Source organism: Vulpes vulpes, chromosome 15, assembly GCF_048418805.1.
Source record: "Vulpes vulpes isolate BD-2025 chromosome 15, VulVul3, whole genome shotgun sequence".
Classification (NCBI taxonomy): domain Eukaryota; kingdom Metazoa; phylum Chordata; class Mammalia; order Carnivora; family Canidae; genus Vulpes; species Vulpes vulpes.
The window spans coordinates 81,214,174-81,234,295 of record NC_132794.1 but is presented as its reverse complement, the minus strand read 5'-3'; the positions used below and the strand labels follow the sequence as shown (position 1 = coordinate 81,234,295).

General features: G+C 51.2%; 1 protein-coding gene across 6 annotated transcripts in view; it reads right to left on the bottom strand.

Annotated features, from left to right (window-relative positions):
- Positions 1–19,378, bottom strand: part of RASGEF1A (RasGEF domain family member 1A) — an 89,692-nt gene extending 70,314 nt beyond the window's left edge. For 3 of the 6 annotated variants that reach the window (XM_072739446.1, XM_072739449.1, XM_072739453.1), the window contains exon 1: positions 19,202–19,320. The gene's annotated coding sequence lies outside the window, so the exon portion shown is untranslated. Of the gene's footprint in view, positions 1–19,201 lie in introns of all 6 variants that reach the window. The other 3 variants (XM_072739447.1, XM_072739451.1, XM_072739455.1) reach the window with 3 other exon arrangements.
- Between the last annotated feature and the right edge of the window lie 744 nt (positions 19,379–20,122).

Sequence of the window (20,122 nt, the reverse complement as noted above, 5' to 3'; positions counted from 1 at the left end):
TCTGCCATGGGTGCCATGGGTCTGACTTCACCTGATGTTCTCCACCATGCAAAAGCACCTCTTCGGTTTCAATAGATCTGAGCCTGTCGTGGCCTTCAGCTTCCCCTCTCACCCTCCTCACATTCCTAATGCAGAATGTGAGGCTCACACCAGTGGACAGAGAGAGAACAAGACAGTTGGGATGCACTTCTTCCCCAGATCCAGGGAGGCTTATCCACACATCCCCTTCACCAGCCTCCCAAACGTGCAGGCATCTCTGCGACACTAAAGTTCTAGCAATCTGGGGGAAGAACCTCACCTGCTGTAAGGTCGCCCCTCAACATATCAGGACTGATGAGAAACCCAGGTTGGGCCGACCACTCCCATGGGTTGGGACGTCACAAACAGGGACCGGCCAGCTGCAGTGCCAGCCATGGGAAATACCAGCACAGTCTACAAGGCAAGCTCCCAGCAGATAGAACAACACTAGGGTAAAGAAAGAGTGATGTCTGAACAAAATGGCAAAAGCAACTGGATGAGAAAGGGTGTGGTGGGCTGAGGCTGCTGAGTTATGGAGATAAGCACAGATTGCAAAATCAGCCATGTGTTGGCAAAGAAAGAATTTAGCATTTCCCTTGCCTTTTTGACTGAGATCCTTTTGGGGAACCAAATAGCCCAGTTGATGAGAGAACGTTCTTTATAGAAGAATCCTGCATGTGCACTGGGAAGTTAGGAAGGTGCCGTGTTGCAGTCCTTGATGGGATACTTGACTCAGACAGTGGTTGTCAAGGGCTGAAACTGCCAGAAGGATGGAACCGACGCAGCGGGTGAGGGCCCATGGCCCCCACATTCATGGCCCCCACATCCACGCCCACTGCCTCCAGTCCCACTGTGACAGACTCGGGCAGAGTACAGGCCAGCAACACAAAGCATTCTTGCCAAATAATGTGGAGCCCCGTAAAATGAAGTTGTCTGAGCTCAACTCGGTCTGGAGAAAATACTAAGGAGTCGGGGAACTGGTGAAATGACGCTGTGAGGAAGCAAACAGACATATCTCAAAAATAGGACATTGTAGAGACACAGACTCACCACGGTTCTGACACAAGCCAATGGCTTCAAGAGAGGTGACCAGGGAAGCAAGGGCTACTTCAAACTACACAGACTGTGTCAAATAAAAGCCACATGCCACACATGGATTCAGCATGGTTATTAACTTTACAAGTCAACTACAGAAGAGCATTTTTAAGACAACTAAGGAAAACAGAATATGTGCTGGGTGCTAGATGACAGCAAGGAACTGCTAACAATCCTGTTAAGTGTGATAATGACCACGTGACTCTGTTTGGAGATGGCCTTGTTTGTTTGAGAAATTCACTGCCAGAGTATATAGGGGCAAATTACAGAGGTCAAGGATTTTATTTAAATACTTCAGCCAAAGGAAAAATAAAAGAAAAAGGAAAGAAAAAAAGAAGGAAGGAGAGAGAGAGGGAGGAAGGGAAGGGAAGGGAAGGGAAGGGAAGGGAAGGGAAGGGAAGGGAAGGAAATGGAGGGAGGGAGGGAGGAAGGAAGGAAGGAAGGAAGGAAGGAAGGAAGGAAGGAAGGAAGGAAGATAAAAATATGAGTGAATATGGAAGTTCATGATTCTGTCCTCTTTACATTTTTTGTTTGAAAATTTCATGATAACAGTTAAACTTGAAACATGGTATCAGCACAGGAATTTACAGTCAGAGCAATGAAGCAAACAAGAAAGTCTTGAAATAACCCCAAACACATATGGCAGCTTAGTATGAATAAAGGTGATATTTCAAATCAGTAAAGAAATGGTAATTGTTTAATAAGTGGTGTTGGTCAAATGGATGGCCATCTGAAAAAAAATAAAGTTGGAGTCCTACCAGATAAACCAAATACATTTGAAAAACAAAACCATAAGCCTATGAGGGGAACACATGAGAGTATTTATTTATAGTTTCAGGGTACAGAAGTTTTTCTAATAGTTTGAACTTTGTGAAATTACTGATTGGCAACCATTTTTGACCTGTAGAAACAGTAATTTCACAAGGTTCAAACATAATATGTACGATACTGCCTACATAAATTTTTTAGATTCTGCATGGCAAAAATTATAACAAACAAAATGAAAATAAAATAAATTGAGGAAAAGATTTGCAACTCATGCTCCAACTGTCAGTTTCCTAATATATAGAAAGCTTCTATGAATAAATAAGAAAAATACCATCAGGGACACCTGGGTGGCTCAGTGGTTGAGCGTCTGCCTTTGGCTCAGGTTGTGATCTCAGGGTCCTGGGATGGAGTCCCACATCACGCTCCCCGCAATGAACCTGCTTCTCCCTCTGCCTATGTCTCTGCCTCTCTCTTTGTGTCTCTCATGAATAAAAAAAATCTTTAAAAAAAAGAAAAAAGAAAAATACCATCATCAGCCCAACAGAAATACTGTGTTAATAATTCAGATACCAGTGCACCAAAGAGAATACAGATGAATCTTATACATACAAAAGTATGTTAAAATCTCACTCATAGTAAGAGAAATGCTAACTAACATTGTGACAAATTCCATTTTTCACCTATCAAATTGGCAAAAATAAGGGAGTGGAGAACAGGTGTTTATATATATCACCAACAAATATGAATTACTATGGATGAGGAGGACAACTTAGCAAAATCTATCAAAATTACAAATGCACCTCCATTTCACCCTGATGTTCTATATTGAGGGATTTATCCTACAAATATGCTCATACTTGGAGCAAAATGATATCCAGGCAAGGACGCTTGCCACAGTACTGCTTATAAAAGGAGAGTGGACACCATCTAAATGACTACTTTTCAGGGCCTGGATGAATGAATAACCATGCAACCACTGGTGGAAGATCATACTGAGGTTAAAAACGCCAAGGCAGGGCACCTGGATGGCTCAGATGGTTAAGTGTCTGACTCATGATTTTACCTCAGGTCATGATCACTGAGATGGGGCCTCACATCAGGCTCTGTGTTCAGCATGGAATCTGCTTGAGATTCTCCCTCCCTCTCCTTCTGCCCCTTGCCCCAGTCACACAGGCACTTTCTCTCTCATATTTAAAAATAAATAAATAAAAATAGCAGCTCCACTCCATGCACACTGAAATGGGGCCCCAAGATGCTCCATGAAGCAAGAGAAGCAAAATATGTCACTGCCCTGTGCGTAACAAATAATAACGTGTTGTTCATGGATATGGACCAGAAATGTCAGGAGGAAACCTGAAACAGATAATAATTCGGTCTCTGCCTTTAGGAGCTGGCAGGGATGGGAGGAGACATGCTCCACATAGACCCATTTTACTTGTTGGATGCCTCATGATATAAATACAATACACCAAACTTTACAAACTGCGGAGAAGGAAGGGCAGTCCTAAGAGGAGGCTGGGCAGGAATCCTAGGGAAGGAAGGGGGGGTGATTAGGGAGAGTGGTGAGAAAGAAGGTGAGGTACCTTGGGTTAGGAACCCAGAGTGACTTTTCCAGAGTCCCTACCCACGTGGCCACACACAGGTCATGTCTCTATTAGCTTCCCAGGGCACCTCAAATTCAATGTAGCTACATTCCCAAGCAGGCTCCTCCACTAAGCTCTCTCCTGGGGAAAGCACAGGGCTGAGGACACAGCTGATGTGGCAGGTCAGTGGCCCGTCTGTTGGGGCCATCCACACAAGCACATGGCTAAGCTGCAGAGGAGGCACGAGGTCCCAGTAAAGCCATAAGTCCATAGCTCACCCCAGAGTGACATGTCATCAATGGCCTACAGTTACCGCCGGCCATGGACTATGTGTCCCCTGGCTTTCTTGGCTTCCTGGACATGGTGACATACGTCCATCTCGAGGCCTGGGACCAGCTGTTCCCTCTGCAAAGAGGCCCCTGCCCCTAGATGTCCAAGGGGCTGAAGCTCTACCTTCCAGTGAGGCTGCCCTAATTACTCTATTCTAAACAAAAGCCCCCCACACTCCCTCCCACTTCCTCCAAGCACCTTCCAATTACCTGTTCTGTCCATTTCCTAACTATTTCTGGATTTTTTTTGTTCTACTTCACCCTGGACATGCTGGTCCTCCACACATACTCAGCGGTTGGGATGATGATTAGAAATCTCCCCCCCCAGAAATACATCACAATACAAGCATCCATCCAAAAACTGGAAAGAACTCAAATACAAAAGCTAACCTTGCACCTAAAGGAGCTGGAGAACAGCAAATAGATCCTACACCCAGCAGAAGAAGAGAATTAATAAAGATTCGAGCAGAACTCAATGAAATAGAGACCAGAAGAACTGTGGAACAGATCAACAAAACCAGGAGTTGGTTCTTTGAAAGAATTAATAGGATAGATAAACCGTTAGCCAGCCTTATTTTAAAAAAGAGAGAAAAGACTCAAATTAATAAAATCCTGAATGAGAAAGGAGAGATCACCACCAATACCAAGGAAATACAAACGATTTTAAAAACTTATTATGAGCAGCTATACGCCAATAAATTAGGCACTCTAGAAGAAATGGACGCATTTCTGGAATACCACAAACTACCAAAACTGGAACAGGAAGAAATAGAAAACCTGAACAGGCCGACAACCAGGGAGGAAATTGAAGCAGTCATCCAAAACCTCCCAAGACACAAAAGTCCAGGGCCAGATGGCTTCCCAGGCGAATTCTATCAAACGTTTAAAGAAGAAACCATACCTATCCTACTAAAGCTGTTTGGAAAGATAGAAAGAGATGGAGTACTTCAAACTCCTTCTATGAGGCCAGCATCACCTTAATTCCAAAACCAGACAAAGACCCCACCAAAAAGGAGAAATATAGACCAATATCCGTGATGAACATGGATGCAAAAATTTTCAACAAGATACTAGCCAACAGGATCCAACAATACATTAAGAAGATTATTCACCATGACCAAGTGGGATTTATCCCCGAGATGCAAGGCTGGTTCAACACTCGTAAAGCAATCGATGTGATTGATCATATCAACAAGAGAAAAAACAAGAACCATATGATCCTCTCAATAGATGCAGAGAAAGCATTTGATAAAACACAGCATCGATTCCTGATCAAAACACTTCAGAGCGTAAGGATAGAGGGAACATTCCTCAACATCTTAAAAGCCATCTACAAAAAGCCCACAGCAAATATCATTCTCAAAGGGGAAGCACTGGGAGCCTTTCCCCTAAGATCAGGAACAAGACAGGGATGTCCACTCTCACCACTGCTATTCAACATAGTACTAGAAGTCCTAGCCTCAGCAATCAGACCACAAAAAGACATTAAAGGCATTCAAATTGGCAAAGAAGTCAAACTCTCCCTCTTCGCCGATGACATGATACTCTACATAGAAAACCCAAAAGCCTCCACCCCAAGATTGCTAGAACTCATACAGCAATTTGGCAGTGTGGCAGGATACAAAATCAATGCCCAGAAATCGGTGGCATTTCTATACACTAACAATGAGATTGAAGAAAGAGAAATTAAGGAGTCAATCCCATTTACAATTGCACCCAAAAGCATAAGATACCTAGGAATAAACCTAACTAAAGACGTAAAGGATCTATACCCGAAAAACTACAGAATATTTCTGAAAGAATTTGAGGGAGACACAAAGAGATGAAAAAATATTCCATGCTCATGGATTGGAACAATAAATATTGTGAAAATGTCAATGTTACCCAGGGCAATTTACACGTTTAATGCAATCCCTATCAAAATACCATGGACTTGCTTCAGAGAGTTGGAACAAATCATCTTAAGATTTGTGTGGAATCAGAAAAGACCCCGAATAGCAGGGGAATTTTAAAAAAGAAAACCATAGGTGGGGGCATCACAATGCCAGATTTCAGGTTGTACTACAAAGCTGTGGTCATCAAGACAGTGTGGTACTGGCACAAAAACAGACACATAGATCAATAGAACAGAATAGAGAATCCAGAAGTGGACCCTCAACTTTATGGTCAACTAATATTCAATAAAAGAGGAAAGACTATCCACTGGAAAAAAGACAGCCTCTTCAATAAATGGTGCTGGGAAAATTGGACAGCTACATGCAGAAGAATGAAACTAGACCACTCTCTTACACCATACACAAAGATAAACTCAAAATGGATGAAAGATTTAAATGTGAGACAAGATTCCATCAAAATCCTAGAGGAGAACACAGGCAACACCCTTTTTGAACTTGGTCACAGCAACTTCTTGCAAAATACATCCATGAAGGCAAGAGAAACGAAAGCAAAAATGAACGATTGGGACTTCATCAAGATAAGAAGCTTCTGCACAACAAAAGAAACAGTCAACAAAACAAAAAGACAACCTACAGAATGGGAGAAGATATCTGCAAATGATGTATCAGATAAAGGGCTAGTTTCCAAGATCTATAAAGAATTTATTAAACTCAACAGCAAAGAAACAAACAATCCAATCATGAAATGGGCAAAAGACATGAACAGAAATCTCACAGAGGAAGACATAGACATGGCCAACAAGCACATGAGAAAATGCTCCGCATCACTTGCCATCAGGGAAATACAAATCAAAACCACAATGAGATACCACCTCACACCAGTGAGAATGGGGAAAATTAACAAGACACGAAACAACAAATGTTGGAGAGGATGCGGAGAAAAGGGAACCCTCTTGCACTGCTGGTGGGAATGTGAACTGGTGCAGCCACTCTGGACAACTGTGTGGAGGTTCCTCAAAGAGTTAAAAATAGACCTGCCCTACGACCCAGCAATTGCACTGTTGGGGATTTACCCCAAAGATATAGATGCAGTGAAACTCTGGAACACCTGCACCCCGATGTTTCTAGCAGCAATGTCCGCAATAGCCAAACTGTGGAAGGAGCCTCGATGTCCATTGAAAGATGAATGGATAAAGAAGATGTGGTTTATGTATACAATGGAATATTCCTCAGCCATTAGAAACGACAAATACCATTTGCTTCGACGTGGATGGACCTGGAGGGTATTATGCTAAGTGAAATAAGTCAATCGGAAAAGACAAACATGATACTGTCTCATTCATTGGGGAATATAAAAATTAGCGAAAGAGAATAAAGGGAAAGGAGAGAAAATGGAAATATCAGTGAGAGTGATAAAACATGAGAGACTCCTAACTCTGGGAAATGAACAAGGGGTAATGGAAGGGGAGGTGGGCGGGGGGTTGGGGTGACTGAGTGATGGGCACTGAGGGGGGCACTTGGTGGGATGAGCACTGGGTGTTATGCTATAGGTTGGCAAATTGAACTCCAATAAAAAAATTTTTTAATAAAATAAAATAAAACAGGGAACTGCAAAAGAAAGAAAGAAAGAAATCTCCCCCACATTCTTTTGGTTTTTCATTGGCTCTCCCCAGGTCCCTCTCAGGTGAGAGCTGAAGGGCAGACAGCACTTCACAGAGTGAGTTTCATATGGCCCCAGAGGTCACAGTGAGATGGCAAGGAGGGGCAGGCCTGAGCTCTCCCAAATGGAGAAGGGTTCTCAGCCCCTTGGAGCATTGCTGCTACACAGAAGATAATTTCCACACTCTCCTTGGGCCCACTTGTGTCTACTCACCCCTCCACATCCACCTCACCTCCTGGCACCTGGGTCCCACCACTCCTCTAAGTCTCAGCCTCCACCTCCATCCTATTTGGCCTGCAGACCCTCCAGCACCAGTGTCCTATGAAGCAAGGTTCTGCTGCCAAGGCCCCTCCGACCTCTCTCGCCCTGGTTCTGAGAGCACAGAGCCCTGGGCGATGACAGGTTCCCAAGGCCAGGGCACCCTGCCCATCCCAGAGCAGGCCTGAGACACACACATTATCATTCTCCAACACCAGCCCTGGTGTCTGTCACATTGGGCTGTGTTTATCATTTTAATCCCTGCAATAAAATGCCTGTTTGCAGCCAGGATTCCTCTTCACTGGCTTCCCTGGGGAACTCGGGAGCCTTGGTCTGGCCATCCGTGCAAGCCTGGACAACAGTGTGCCCCTTCAGGACTGACAGACTCATGGGGACACAGCATGCCCTCCCCCCACCATCCAGGGCCTGGCAAACTGGGCAGTCAGCACTTCTGGCCAAGGCACATGGCTACAGCCCAGTGAACATGGCAGGCTAGGGCCAGGACACGAGGGCCTCCAACATCAGAGCTGTAGAGGCACAGGGGTTTCCTGTAGGAGACCATTTACGACCCTAGATAAGAGCTTCACCCATGACAGGTAAGCTGAGAGCTGCTGGGGCTGCACAGAGGACAGGTGGCCATACATTCATGGAAGCACTTTCACAGAGGCCTACCTGACCCTGAGCTACCCAGGGCCCCAGGGCTCTAAGAACCCTACCCCAGTCAACCTATCACTGAAAGACAGGCTAACTGAGATGCAATTCAGTTTAATTCAACTCAGCATCACCTGAGTAGGTGGGTATGAGTGTGTCTAACCCTGGTGTTGGAGATTCATGGGTGGAGGCGCCCACTGCTGGCACTGCCAAATGAGCCTGCCCTGTCAGGAGGCCTGAGGTCAAGGGCAGGGGCAGGGTGAAGACATCCTCCTGGGAGGGCAGCCGAGAGGTGAAGTCAGGGCTCAGTCAGAGTTCTCCCTGCCCCTGCCCTGATCCTCACAGCCAGCTTGGGGCTTGTTGTCCTCCGCTCCTCATGGGGCTGCCCACAAAGCCACCTGTTATACTGTGTGTGATGCCATGTGTGGTTAGGGCAGACCAAGTGGTTTAGATGGCAGGGAGCCACAGAGGGTGCTGGCCAGTATGGGGTGGGTTGCCGGTCTAGCAGGGCAGTTGGACTGGGCATCTCATGGGCCAGGCCCACTGCCCATCCTTGTGCCAACCACACCCACACTGGCCCTCACTGTCTGCCCACTTGCTCAGCCTCTCCACACCTCTTCAGTCAGTCTTGCATGCCCCCACCCCTGAATTAGGCTGCAAGAAGCCTGGAAGTGTTCATGAGTGTCCTGCTACAGGACGTGCCTGAGCGGGGACCCCAGGGAGCTCACGAGCCCCAGGCAGGACAGCAGAGAACAGGCAGTAAGCCAGTGTCTAGGGCTGGAATGCAGGTACCACAGCCCCTGGCCAGGAGTCCTTACCCCACACTATCCTCACTGGCCCAGGGCCATGTCCCTCTCTCAAGTCTGGTGGGCGCTGGACAGCCGTCGTTCTCAGGTTCTTCCAACCCTGGCCTGCCCAGCCTCCCACCATCAGGTCAGGGCTGACAACCATGCCCATCAGTGAGCCCTTCCCTGAACAAACTGACAGAGTCCCTCCACACACCAGCACAGCACTTAGTCCTGGGGCCCACCTGTAAGCAGCACAAAGCAGAAGTCATGGACACATTAGCATATACCCCAGGAAGATGAGCCTTCGTGGCAAAGTGGCCAGTGCTCCGTGAGCCAGGCCACAGCACGCCAGACCGAAGGTTGCGTCTTGAGCCCTCCAAGGACTAGCGGGGACTGTGGGAAAAGCAGGTAGCTTCTTTCCTAGGAGTGGTAACAGTGCCCTGCACCCCTGGGGTGGTACTGCGGGGCCCACGCAGACCACTGGGCCCTCCTCTCAGCCTGGGGCATCTGTCCCCAGAGGTGCTGGCATGCTGCACACTTCACATTTGCAACCTTCTCCAGATGACTGGAAGGGACAACAGCCAACAGCCGACCAGTTCAGGGGGTCTCCCTGCCTCACAGTGAGATGGATCCGATGCGGTCTACACTCTGGAGTTCCCCCCCAGAGTTAGGCTGAAGTGAGACTCTGCCTGAAATGGCACCTGTGCCCGGCCTCCTCTCCTTTCCTACCCCTCCTTATTCATCCCCTTAGAGGTGTCTCTCAAGAGCATATCCTCTACATGCCTTGCATCCAAATCCCTATCTCAGGTTCTATATCCGGGGAAGCTGACCTAAGCCATGTCTCTCAAAGGTGTGCATGACATGAGTGCAGGCAAAGCACATAGAAGAGTTCCTGGCACACAGGACACACTCAGAAGCTAGTCACTGCTGTTTGAGATCCCTGGCACTCTACAGTCCAGAGGAAGAGCATCCTAATGGCCCCAGAAAGTGACAATGCCATGTGCAGGGAGCCCTGTCCAAGCTGAGACCTGAGGCATGTGAGGTCAGAGAAGCCTGAGGGCAGCAGGTGGTCACAGGGGGCAGCTCAGGGCCTGGACCCAAGGAGAGGTAGCAGGAAGGGGACAGGAAAGTGAAAGGAGGCGCTACGGAAGCACATTACCCACTCTCCAAAGAGCTCCCTGGCACAGAGGAAAGACCTGGGTTCAAATTCTGTTTCTGCCCTTGTCTCCAGAGAGGAAGCTCATCAACAAAACTAGTATAAGGATGCCAGCATTAAAAAAAATTATGACATTAAATTAAATCACTTATTAGTAAAACCCACGGCAGAACCCTTGGGACTAAGAGCTGGCCAAGGACCCCTTCCTGGTGCTAGCAGGTGAATGCATGTACACAGACACACACATATACACATACACATGTACACACACATGCACGCACACACACAGAGCCCTCACACATGCCCCACGTACCAAGGTCTGAGCAGACAGGTGGTCCAAGGACTCTGGCCTCCCCCACACTGCCTGCTGTTCTTTCCTCTCTCCACTTGGAACCTTGAGCTGTTCCTGGCACTAGTACTTCCTTTTCATCCCCTAATAGTGCCCCACTCACCTCACAAAATAACAGCTCTTCAAAATCAGCCCAACTGTACACGTGACAGGCTGTGAGCTACAGGCCACCTTGGCCAGACAGCATGCTTTAAAACCCCCAGTCCCTACAGGATCACCGGCAGGACAGCTCCCATGGCCCCCAGGCTGGCCTGACCACAAGGAGACGCTGGGAGATTTTTCACCTCCCTTAGGCACCCTTGCAGTCCACGCGAGACCTGGCCACCAGCTCCCTGACTCCAACCCCCCACAGCTTCCCAGCCTCTTTCCCACCTCCGGGGCCAGGGAGGAGGCACCTGTTTATGGATTTCTCAAAGACTGAGGGCTCTCCAGGCAGGGTCAGCTGGTGATGGCGGCTGTGTCCCACAAGTTTCCCTCTTCACATTTTTATCACTTAATTCCATTACCATCTAATTTCTTTTTTTTTATAATAAATTTATTTTTTATTGGTGTTCAATTTACCAACATACAGAATAACACCCAGTGCTCATCCCGTCAAGTGCCCCCCTCAGTGCCCGTCACCCATTCACCCCCACCCCCCGCCCTCCTCCCCTTCCACCACCCCTAGTTCGTTTCCCAGAGTTAGGAGTCTTTATGTTCTGTCTCCCTTTCTGATATTTCCCACACATTTCTTCTCCCTTCCCTTCTATTCCCTTTCACTATTATTTATATTCCCCAAATGAATGAGAACATATAATGTTTGTCCTTCTCCGATTGACTTACTTCACTCAGCATAATACCCTCCAGTTCCATCCACGTTGAAGCAAATGGTGGGTATTTGTCATTTCTAATGGCTGAGTAATATTCCATTGTATACATAGATCACATCTTCTTTATCCATTCATCTTTCGATGGACACCGAGGCTCCTTCCACAGTGTGGCTATTGTGGACATTGCTGCTAGAAACATTGGGGTGCTGTGGACATTGCTGCTATAAACATCGGGGTGCAGGTGTCCCGGCGTTTCATTGCATCTGTATCTTTGGGGTAAATCCCCAACAGTGCAATTGCTGGGTCATAGGGCAGGTCTATTTTTAACTCTTTGAGGACCCTCCACACAGTTGTCCAGAGTGGCTGCACCAGTTCACATTCCCAACAGTGTAAGAGGGTTCCCTTTTCTCCGCATCCTCTCCAACATTTGTGGTTTCCTGCCTTGTTAATTTTCCCCATTCTTACTGGTGTGAGGTGGTATCTCATTGTGGTTTGATTTTTTTTTAACTCAGCCACAGTAACTTCTTGCAAGATACATCCACGAAGGCAAAAGAAACAAAAGCAAAAATGAACTATTGGGACTTCATCAAGATAAGAAGCTTTTGCACAGCAAAGGATACAGTCAACAAAACTAAAAGACAACCTACAGAATGGGAGAAGATATTTGCAAATGACGTATCAGATAAAGGGCTAGTTTCCAAAATCTATAAAGAACTTATTAAACTCAACACCAAAGAAACAAACAATCCAATCATGAAATGGGCAAAAGACATGAAGAGAAATCTCACAGAGGAAGACATAGACATGGCCAACATGCACATGAGAAAATGCTCTGCATCACTTGCCATCAGGGAAATCTAATTTCTATTATTATTTCTTCTTTGACCCACTGCATATTTATACATGTGTTTAAAATTTTCCAAATATTAGACTTTTTAGAATTATGTTTTGTTATTAATTTCTGTCGTTACTGCATTGTAGGTAGAAAACATGGTCTGAATCACAGTGTTTTTGTGATATTTCTTGAGGTGTTTTTATGGCAGATACTTGACCTCCTGCTTCTTGAGGTGTTTTTATTGCAGATACTTGACCTCCTGCTTCTTCTGCAAGTACCCTTAAGCACCTCAGCCACTGCATCGCTGGGGGCATGGTCCAGGTGGTGATGCTAGGGTTGTGGGTGGCTCCCCTCCAGGCCCCGCCCCATATGTGCTCCCTCCACTCCTCCCCCCTTGTTCTTGGAAGTAATCTGGCCGTCATGGTCTTCCCCAGAGTGACAGCTTGGACTCTGGCCAATCCTGCTCACTGTCAGTCCCCGCTTCTAAATCCTTGAGAAACCCCATCTGCTGACCCAGCAGTGGGAGCCCAGGGACCAAGTGTTCCCAGGTCACCCGCTCCAGCGATCCCTCACAGGATCACTCACAGACACACTCACCTTGAAGGTAGTCATCTGGGCTCCCACGCCAGTGGGGGTAGGTAGTGCAGGATAGGGGAGGCCCCTTCATGTGGTGGAGCTCAGCAGGAAGGGCCCTGGCCTTCCATGGGCAGGGTAGAAATGAGGTGGGCTTTCCCAAGGGCAGGCCTGATGTTGTATTCCTGGCCTCATCCACGAGCAGGGGCCACCCACTACTAATACCAACAATAATAAAATGAATAACTGACAGCCTCTTGCCTGCCCTGAGTGATTAACTCATGAAAGCTGCGGAGGCTCCCCCTAGGAACTCCATGAGCTTCTTCTATGTGAGCTTCCAACCCCATGGGACACTAACCACTGCCCCCGCTCCCAGCTGGTTCACCAGCCAGCCTCCCTCCTGCATCCCTGTCCCTCAGCTCTGAGGATCCCTGTCTCTCAGCTCTAAGGGCAGAGACCTGGGTCCCAGCAAGAGGGACCAACCCTCCCCAGTCACTACAGCCAGGGCCACAAAGCTCCAGGCTCTCACCCAGCGCTGTGCGCCCTTACCGCGTGTAATCAAGACCATAGCCTCAGAGGAGGAAGGGAACCCAAATGTTCACAGTTCACAGCTGGAAGGGGCTGGAACACAAACCCTCTTTCCTGAAGAGGAAATCCTAGGTAGGAGAAGTTCTGGCCTCCAAGCCTGGGTTTCTACAGCAAGAAAATAGGGTTCCTCACCCCAGGAAGTGCCAGGGCTGGGACTGGGCACATCCTCCCACATCCCAAGTCAGAAGCCTCCCTGGGTCTGCTCAGGTGACCTAGCTGTGGCTGGGATCCAGGTGGAATCTAGAGACTTCATGACATTCACATGGCAAGGGTCAGAAGATCAGAGGCTCAGAGAGCCCCACAGATGGAAAGGATCCGGGGAGGGGTCCATGCAGTTCAGGTAGCTCTGGGGGTGGGAAACCAGCTCAGCTAATAAACCCATCAGAACAGGCACACCCTCTCCCAGCCCCCTCAGCTTCTGGGTGAGCCAGCCTCCTCCACCAAAGCTACTCTTTGTTAACAGTGTTGCCATGGCAACCAGATCCAGGGAGAACTCTCTCTTCAAGGTAGAGTCTGAGGGTGACACTTGGAGAAACGGAAGTGGTGGTGACAACAAGCAGGGGCCTGGCCTCCTAGCCCTACCCCCACTACTCCTTCCTGAGAAAGTCCAGCTCCCCAGAGACTGCCCCTTGTCTGTCCCAGAGCTTTGGGTCTGCTCCCCTCTCCTCTCCCTGCGCGGGGACAGCAACATAGTCCAGGCCAGGTGCCCCCTGCCCATGTTCCCACACAGAGCTGCATGTCTCTGCCCCATCACACGCACAAGCTCACGCTTTCACACATATTCCAGGAAGGCTCTATGAATCCACTAGCCCAGCCACCATCTCGGAGCTGAGGGGGCAACTGGAGCCAACAGGCCAAGTGTGCACTTGACTGCAAGAGATCACAGACAGACAACTACATGGGGGCAACGTGCTGCAGAGGGCCCAGAGCACCCTGCACCACACACCCATGCAGGAGGGCACCCTCAAGGAAGGCTGAGAGCCAACGAGGTGGGGAAAAGACATCCTGCATGGGAACAGAAGGTTCATTTTACAAAGAGAAGGTTAAAAAGGTCACCTGGCTGTGGTGTGGGGAAGGAATCGCAGGGGAAAGATGCTGCTGCAGATGTCCGGGGCTGAAGGGCTTAGCCCGACCTGTGGAGGTAGCAGTGGCCAGGGGAAAGGGGCTTGGGAGAGAGGTCTGGGGTGACTGGCTGACCACTCAATCAATGTGAGGGTAGACCTGGCCATCCCAACTGCTCCGACGGGAAGGCTGGAATAGGAGAGGTTCAGGGGCACAATGACAATGGACAGGCTGCCCATGGTCATCCATGAGGCATCTAGCAGGCACTGGCTGGAATGCTGATAGAGCCCAGAGAACAGGCTGGGCTGATATGGGTTAGAATGGGATCAGCATCATGGAGGGACCAGAGGCCATGGCTGGGGAGGAGACGGTATAGGTCCACATTCTGAGGAACACGACTAGTGAGTGGCCCCAGGAGAAGAGGGGGAGCCTGCAGAGAGGTCTGCAGGGTGGCCAGAGGACATGGGGGCACAGGAGTGGGCCTGCAGAGTCCAGGGGACAAGTGCCTGGGAGAAGGAGCAGTGAACACCACTAGGGCTGTAGATGTCCACGGGCACCTGAAGAGCATTTTCCAGGAGTGAAGAGGGCGTGCCAGATTGGAGTGGGCTGGAAGGGAGTGGGAAGTGAGGATGTGGAATGAGTAAGCAGAGAACACAGCTTCAAAGGCAGCCTACTTGCAGGGGGGAGGAGAGAAAGGGGAAAATAGCTGGTGGGGGAGATAGCAGAGAGCAGCAGTTTGTTGTTGTATTTAAACTGGAAGAAGCTTCATGAAAGTTGGCGTGCCTGGTGGCTCAGTCAGGTGAGTGTCAGACTCTTGATTTTGGCTCAGGTCATGATCTCAGGGTCCTGGGATGGAGCTCTGAGTAGGGCTCCAAGCTCAGCATGGAGTCTGCTGGAGATTCTCTCTCCTTCTCCCTCTGCCTCTCCCCCTACTCGCATTCTCTCTCTCTCTCTCTCTCTCTCTCTCTCCCCCCCCCCCACGAACAATAATCTTTAAAAGAAAATGTTTTTAAAGAAAATAATATCACCTTTGACGATATCACCTATCAACTTAAGACAGCAACACCTCACCTGTGAGGAAATGATACAAGAGCTGGCCGAATGGAATGAAGTCCCCCTGGGTGCCTAATGTCTTGCCCCCAGGGCTGGCTCCCTCTCTCAGAGGGCTCAGGGTGTATGACCCATGGGCAAAATGGGATGTTCTCCTCTAAAGAGTCAGGGAGACTCAGTGAGGCCCAGTGCCAAGCCTCTCCTTGAGCTGCTTCTTCCCCACTGCTCCCTGAATTCACCCTGCACAGCAGAAAACCCCACAGCCACTCAGAAGGGATATGGCAGGTTCTGAGCTCCCACCACCACCCACCACCCAGGGCAGCACAGGCCCTCAGCCTGTCCCCCCAGACCCAGCACAGGTGCTCGTGGTGGGGAGGTGGAGTGAGAGGCTCTTTTCTCCTGTGCTATGTCCACATCCCGGCACCACCGCATGGATCCTGAGGGGCTTCCTGGCAAATAAGTGAGGTGGGTAGAAACTTCCCCAGAGGATCACTGGGGGTTTCCCTGGACCATACTCAAAGGCACCTATGTGGTTCTTAGGAAATGCTTCTGCAGACCAGAGCATTCAGACACCTGAGGCCATCCTATGGCCCACCCTCTGGCAGGGTCAGCGGCAGACTGGAGGCATACCGCCACCCTCCTGGCAGGCATCTGTATGGATCCTAACACTCTCATACTGTTGGCCAGACACCTCTCACAACCTCTCTGAAGCCTGTCCCAGGAGGTGAATCCCCAAGGCCCCCCATTCCCCAGGATGAGCCCTGGTCTCTGTCCCTCCTACACTCTGAACAGGCCAGGACACAATGGGGCTTTCAGGCTTTCCCTCCCATGGTTCCTGCCACACCACTGCCAGGCTGACAATTTGCTGACCTTCCCAAACCCTGCTCTAGGGTTGTCAGTTTGGGACTGCCTGGCATCCCCAGTACAGGGGCATTCTGAACGGACCCAGAGCCGACTCTGTGCCAGCCAGGCATCCTTGTGTTCACTCTTTGACACATAAACACACACACCCACGGCCCCAGGCTCTGTGCTCAGAAAGAGGTGAGAAGAGCATATACTCTGAAGAAAGAGCAGAGCATCCTCCCAGGCCCCTGCAGGTCAGGGGTCCCTGACGTGTGACCAGTAGGTGTCAGAGGCCCTCCCCTCATAGCCGTGGGCCTGGCAGCTTCCCTACCTGATGCCACTTCAGCACCCCGTGATGACAGGCACCCCTCCCTTCTACTCTGCTCCCTCCTCAGATTCTGCCTGGAAGACAAGTTGCTAAGTAAACACTCATCCACAGGAGGGAGGTGGGCAAGCAAGGGCAAAGGAACTGAGAGGCAGCCTGGAGTGGGTGGGAGTTACAGGAGGAAGATTTCTGCTCAACGTTTGGAAGCTCTCAGAGAAAAACAGCCAGAGCAGACCAGGGCTGAAGCAGATGGCCTCAGGAGGAAAAGAGGGAGGGAGGAGGAGCCCCAGCAGGGGGCAGCAACAGTGCTAGGACCACCTGGACAGGGCCCCATCTGCATCACCAGCCCTCTCTGCCACCAGGGCCCTGGGACCTGCCCCCAGCAGGCCCTGTTGGGGAGGCCCAGAGCCCCTATTCTAGGGTAGGGTGATGCAGAGGTATGCACCCCACACTAGTCTATGCCAGCACCACCACTTGTGAGGACTCTGGCTGGATGCCCCAAGTCCTGTACCTTTACTTGGCCTATTTGACAAATTTGGCTCCTGTGAAACATGTGGCTTGAGGGTTTTGTGGTTAAAATCTAAAAATCAACCAAATCTATTCCAATACTGCCCATTCAGCCCATCATTTTGCAGCCAGGGAGGCAGGTGTACTCAGGGGTTTCTCAGGCCATACCTGAGCATCTCCGCCCCCAGTTACTCTCCTTTGAAGGACCCAGGGGATGGACCAGTGGGTCTGTTCCTCAGCTGGTCAGCCTAAGGGGGCCACTTGCATTGGGATGCCCTCCCCATTCAGCCAGGCCCACCAGCCACTGGCCTCACTCAAGACAGCCCAGCACCAATGCCAGTGGCGCTGGCATTTCTCCCCCATCCTCTTCCTCTGCCTTCAGTTGCTAAGTTACACCAAAAAAACCCTCTGCTCTGTGTGAACTGTTCCATTTCCACAATTTGCCAGGTGGAAGAGAGCCATCAGGCTGGCAGTTCAAGGATGCCTCTCAGAGAAAAACAAACTTGCTGGCTGGCTTTCAGGCCCCCATGGCATACCTGGGGACAGCTACTTGTGCTCTTAAACCCAGGAGCCATATGCAAGAGTACACAGCTGCCCTGGGAGTACACAGCCATATGCAAGAGTACACAGACCTCCTCTGGGAAGTCTCTACTAGTACTCATTCCCTTCTCAGGGCAGGGCCTACAGGTTCTACTGCCACCCCCTACCTAGCCATGACCACCCCGAGTGCTGCTGGTCACTATGACCCATGTCTCTAACAACAAATAAAAGCTAGCAGGGCACAGAACTCATCCACATGTCCAGAGCCAACGTCTTCTACTTCCTTCCACTCTAGATTCCCTCCTCCTATTCTGGGCTGGGGTCCTGAGGTTCCAATGCAAAGTGTCCCTGGATGTTGGGGGAAATACCCCTAAAAGTCACTGAAACCATTTAGAGATGGGGAAGCTGAGTCCCTGGGAGGCCTGCAACCTGGCTGCAGTTCAGAAGTCAAGACCTGTGGCCTCCCAACTCCTTAGTTCCCTGCTCATAACGGGAGCTGCTGCTCTGCACCCTAGGCCTCCTACAGGGAGAGAAGCTAGGCTGAACTGGGCAAGACTGTGTCCAGAAGGAGGCGGAAGACCCCCAGAGGGTCAGAGCAGACCACTGCTTCTTTGAGGTTCCCCTGAACGCCAACCTGACTCTATATGTCCTGGACTCCAAGGGCAGGTGGCCACCTGGGCCTTGCCTTTGCTCCAGGGGGTGGGAAAAGAATGACAGTAGTGGGGAGGGTGAACCAGATGGGGCTCACAGCTCCAAGCAGCCAATGAAGGAGGCTGGCCACCACCACATCTTAGCCCCCAGGTGGCTCCCAAGAGGCAGGCAACCTCCCGTAAACATCCCCCAGCTCCAGCGCTCAGAAGCCGCTAGGGATGCAGGGGGCAAGGGCCTGATGCCTGTCTCCCAGACATCAGGCGCCCCCTCCCTCCCTCACACACGCAGCCCAGAACCAACTGCACCTGCCCCAAGCCCTGCAAGGCCTGGGGCAAAGAGAGCACGGTCCTTGAAATGACCCTTGCCCAAGGTGCAGAGAGGGGTATCTGGTCGTCTCCCTTCAAATGCTGAGCTCACGCCCCAATTCCTCGCCAAACAGCAAGGGCGTGAGAAGCCACCGCGGGGCCCAGAATGCAGACAAGCAAATGGAAACTTCCAACTGCGCAGCCCCAAGCTCCTCGGATTTCCCAGCCCCTCCCCCACGCGAAGCCGGGGGCAGCGGACCTGCCAGCCGGTGCCCACGCCCGCCTGCCGAGTGCGCTCCCGCCACGCCCAGACAGACCGCCCGGGGCCCTGCAGGCGCTCGGGGACCGGGGTCCTGGCGCTGTCCAGCCCGGGGCGGAGTTCTCGGCAACTCCACGCGCGCCCCGCGGCCCGCGCCGGCAGCCGGTGCCCTCCCTGGCCCCGCGACAGTCGCGCCGGGCGGGACCCGCGGCCCGCGTGCGCCCCGCCCGCGCCGGAGACCGGGGAGGACAGCCCGCGGGAGAGGGAGGGACCGAGGGACTGAGGCTCGGCGCCCGCTGCCTACCTCGGTCCCGGCCGGCGAAGCTCCCGCGCAGCCCTCGCGCAGCAGTCGGGCCCCAAGCAGCGCGCTGCCCGCGCCGGCGGCGGCTCATGCTCGGCGCCGGGGCCCGCGGCACCCGCCCACCCGCAGCCGCCCCCGCGCTGCGCCAGCTGCGGGCAGAGCGGCTCCCTCCGCAGCCGGCGCCGGGGAGCGCGAGCGAGCGCGGGGCGGGCACGGAGCGGGCGCGGAGCGGGCGCGGAGCGGGCACGGAGCGGGCGGGCGCGAGAGCGCGGGGCGAGGGTGCGGGGCGGGCGCAGGCCGGGGAGGGCGCGGGCGGGCGCGTGGAGAGGGGAAGCGCGGCGCGGGGTGGAAGGAGGTAAAGCGCGTGGGCGGGGCACCGGGCGCAGGACGGGACCTGGGGTAGGAGGCATAGACAGAGCGCAGGGAGACAGCGAGCCAGCCTCCATTTGCGAAAAGGTAGTCCCACAAACAACCCCCAAAGGTGATGTGACCACCGTGTTTGTGAAAGAACCTGTGGGGACTCCCTAGAGACGCCCAAATTTTGGCTTCTGGAACCGCTTCCGTAGACAACTCTTGGTCCCTTTGATTATTCCCCTTAACCATTACAACCATCTTGTGAAGTTGGTGTTGGTTTTGTTCCCATTGCAGATGAGTAAACTGATGGTAGGGAAGTGACATGACCCTGCAGGATCAGGATCAGGCAGGCGAAAACCACCCTGAGAGATTCTATAGTCCCCATTTCTCCAAAACCACTATGAGGAGGAAGGGGGATCCAGGTCTTCTGCCTCCCAGTGAAGCTTCTTGTTCTCTGAACAGGCATCCTCCCTCTCTGGTCACAACTTCAGGTGTCAGGAGTGACCTTTACAGTGGAACAGGTCTAGGGCCAGGAAGCTCACAGGATGAAGAGGTTTGGGTGGAAGGAAA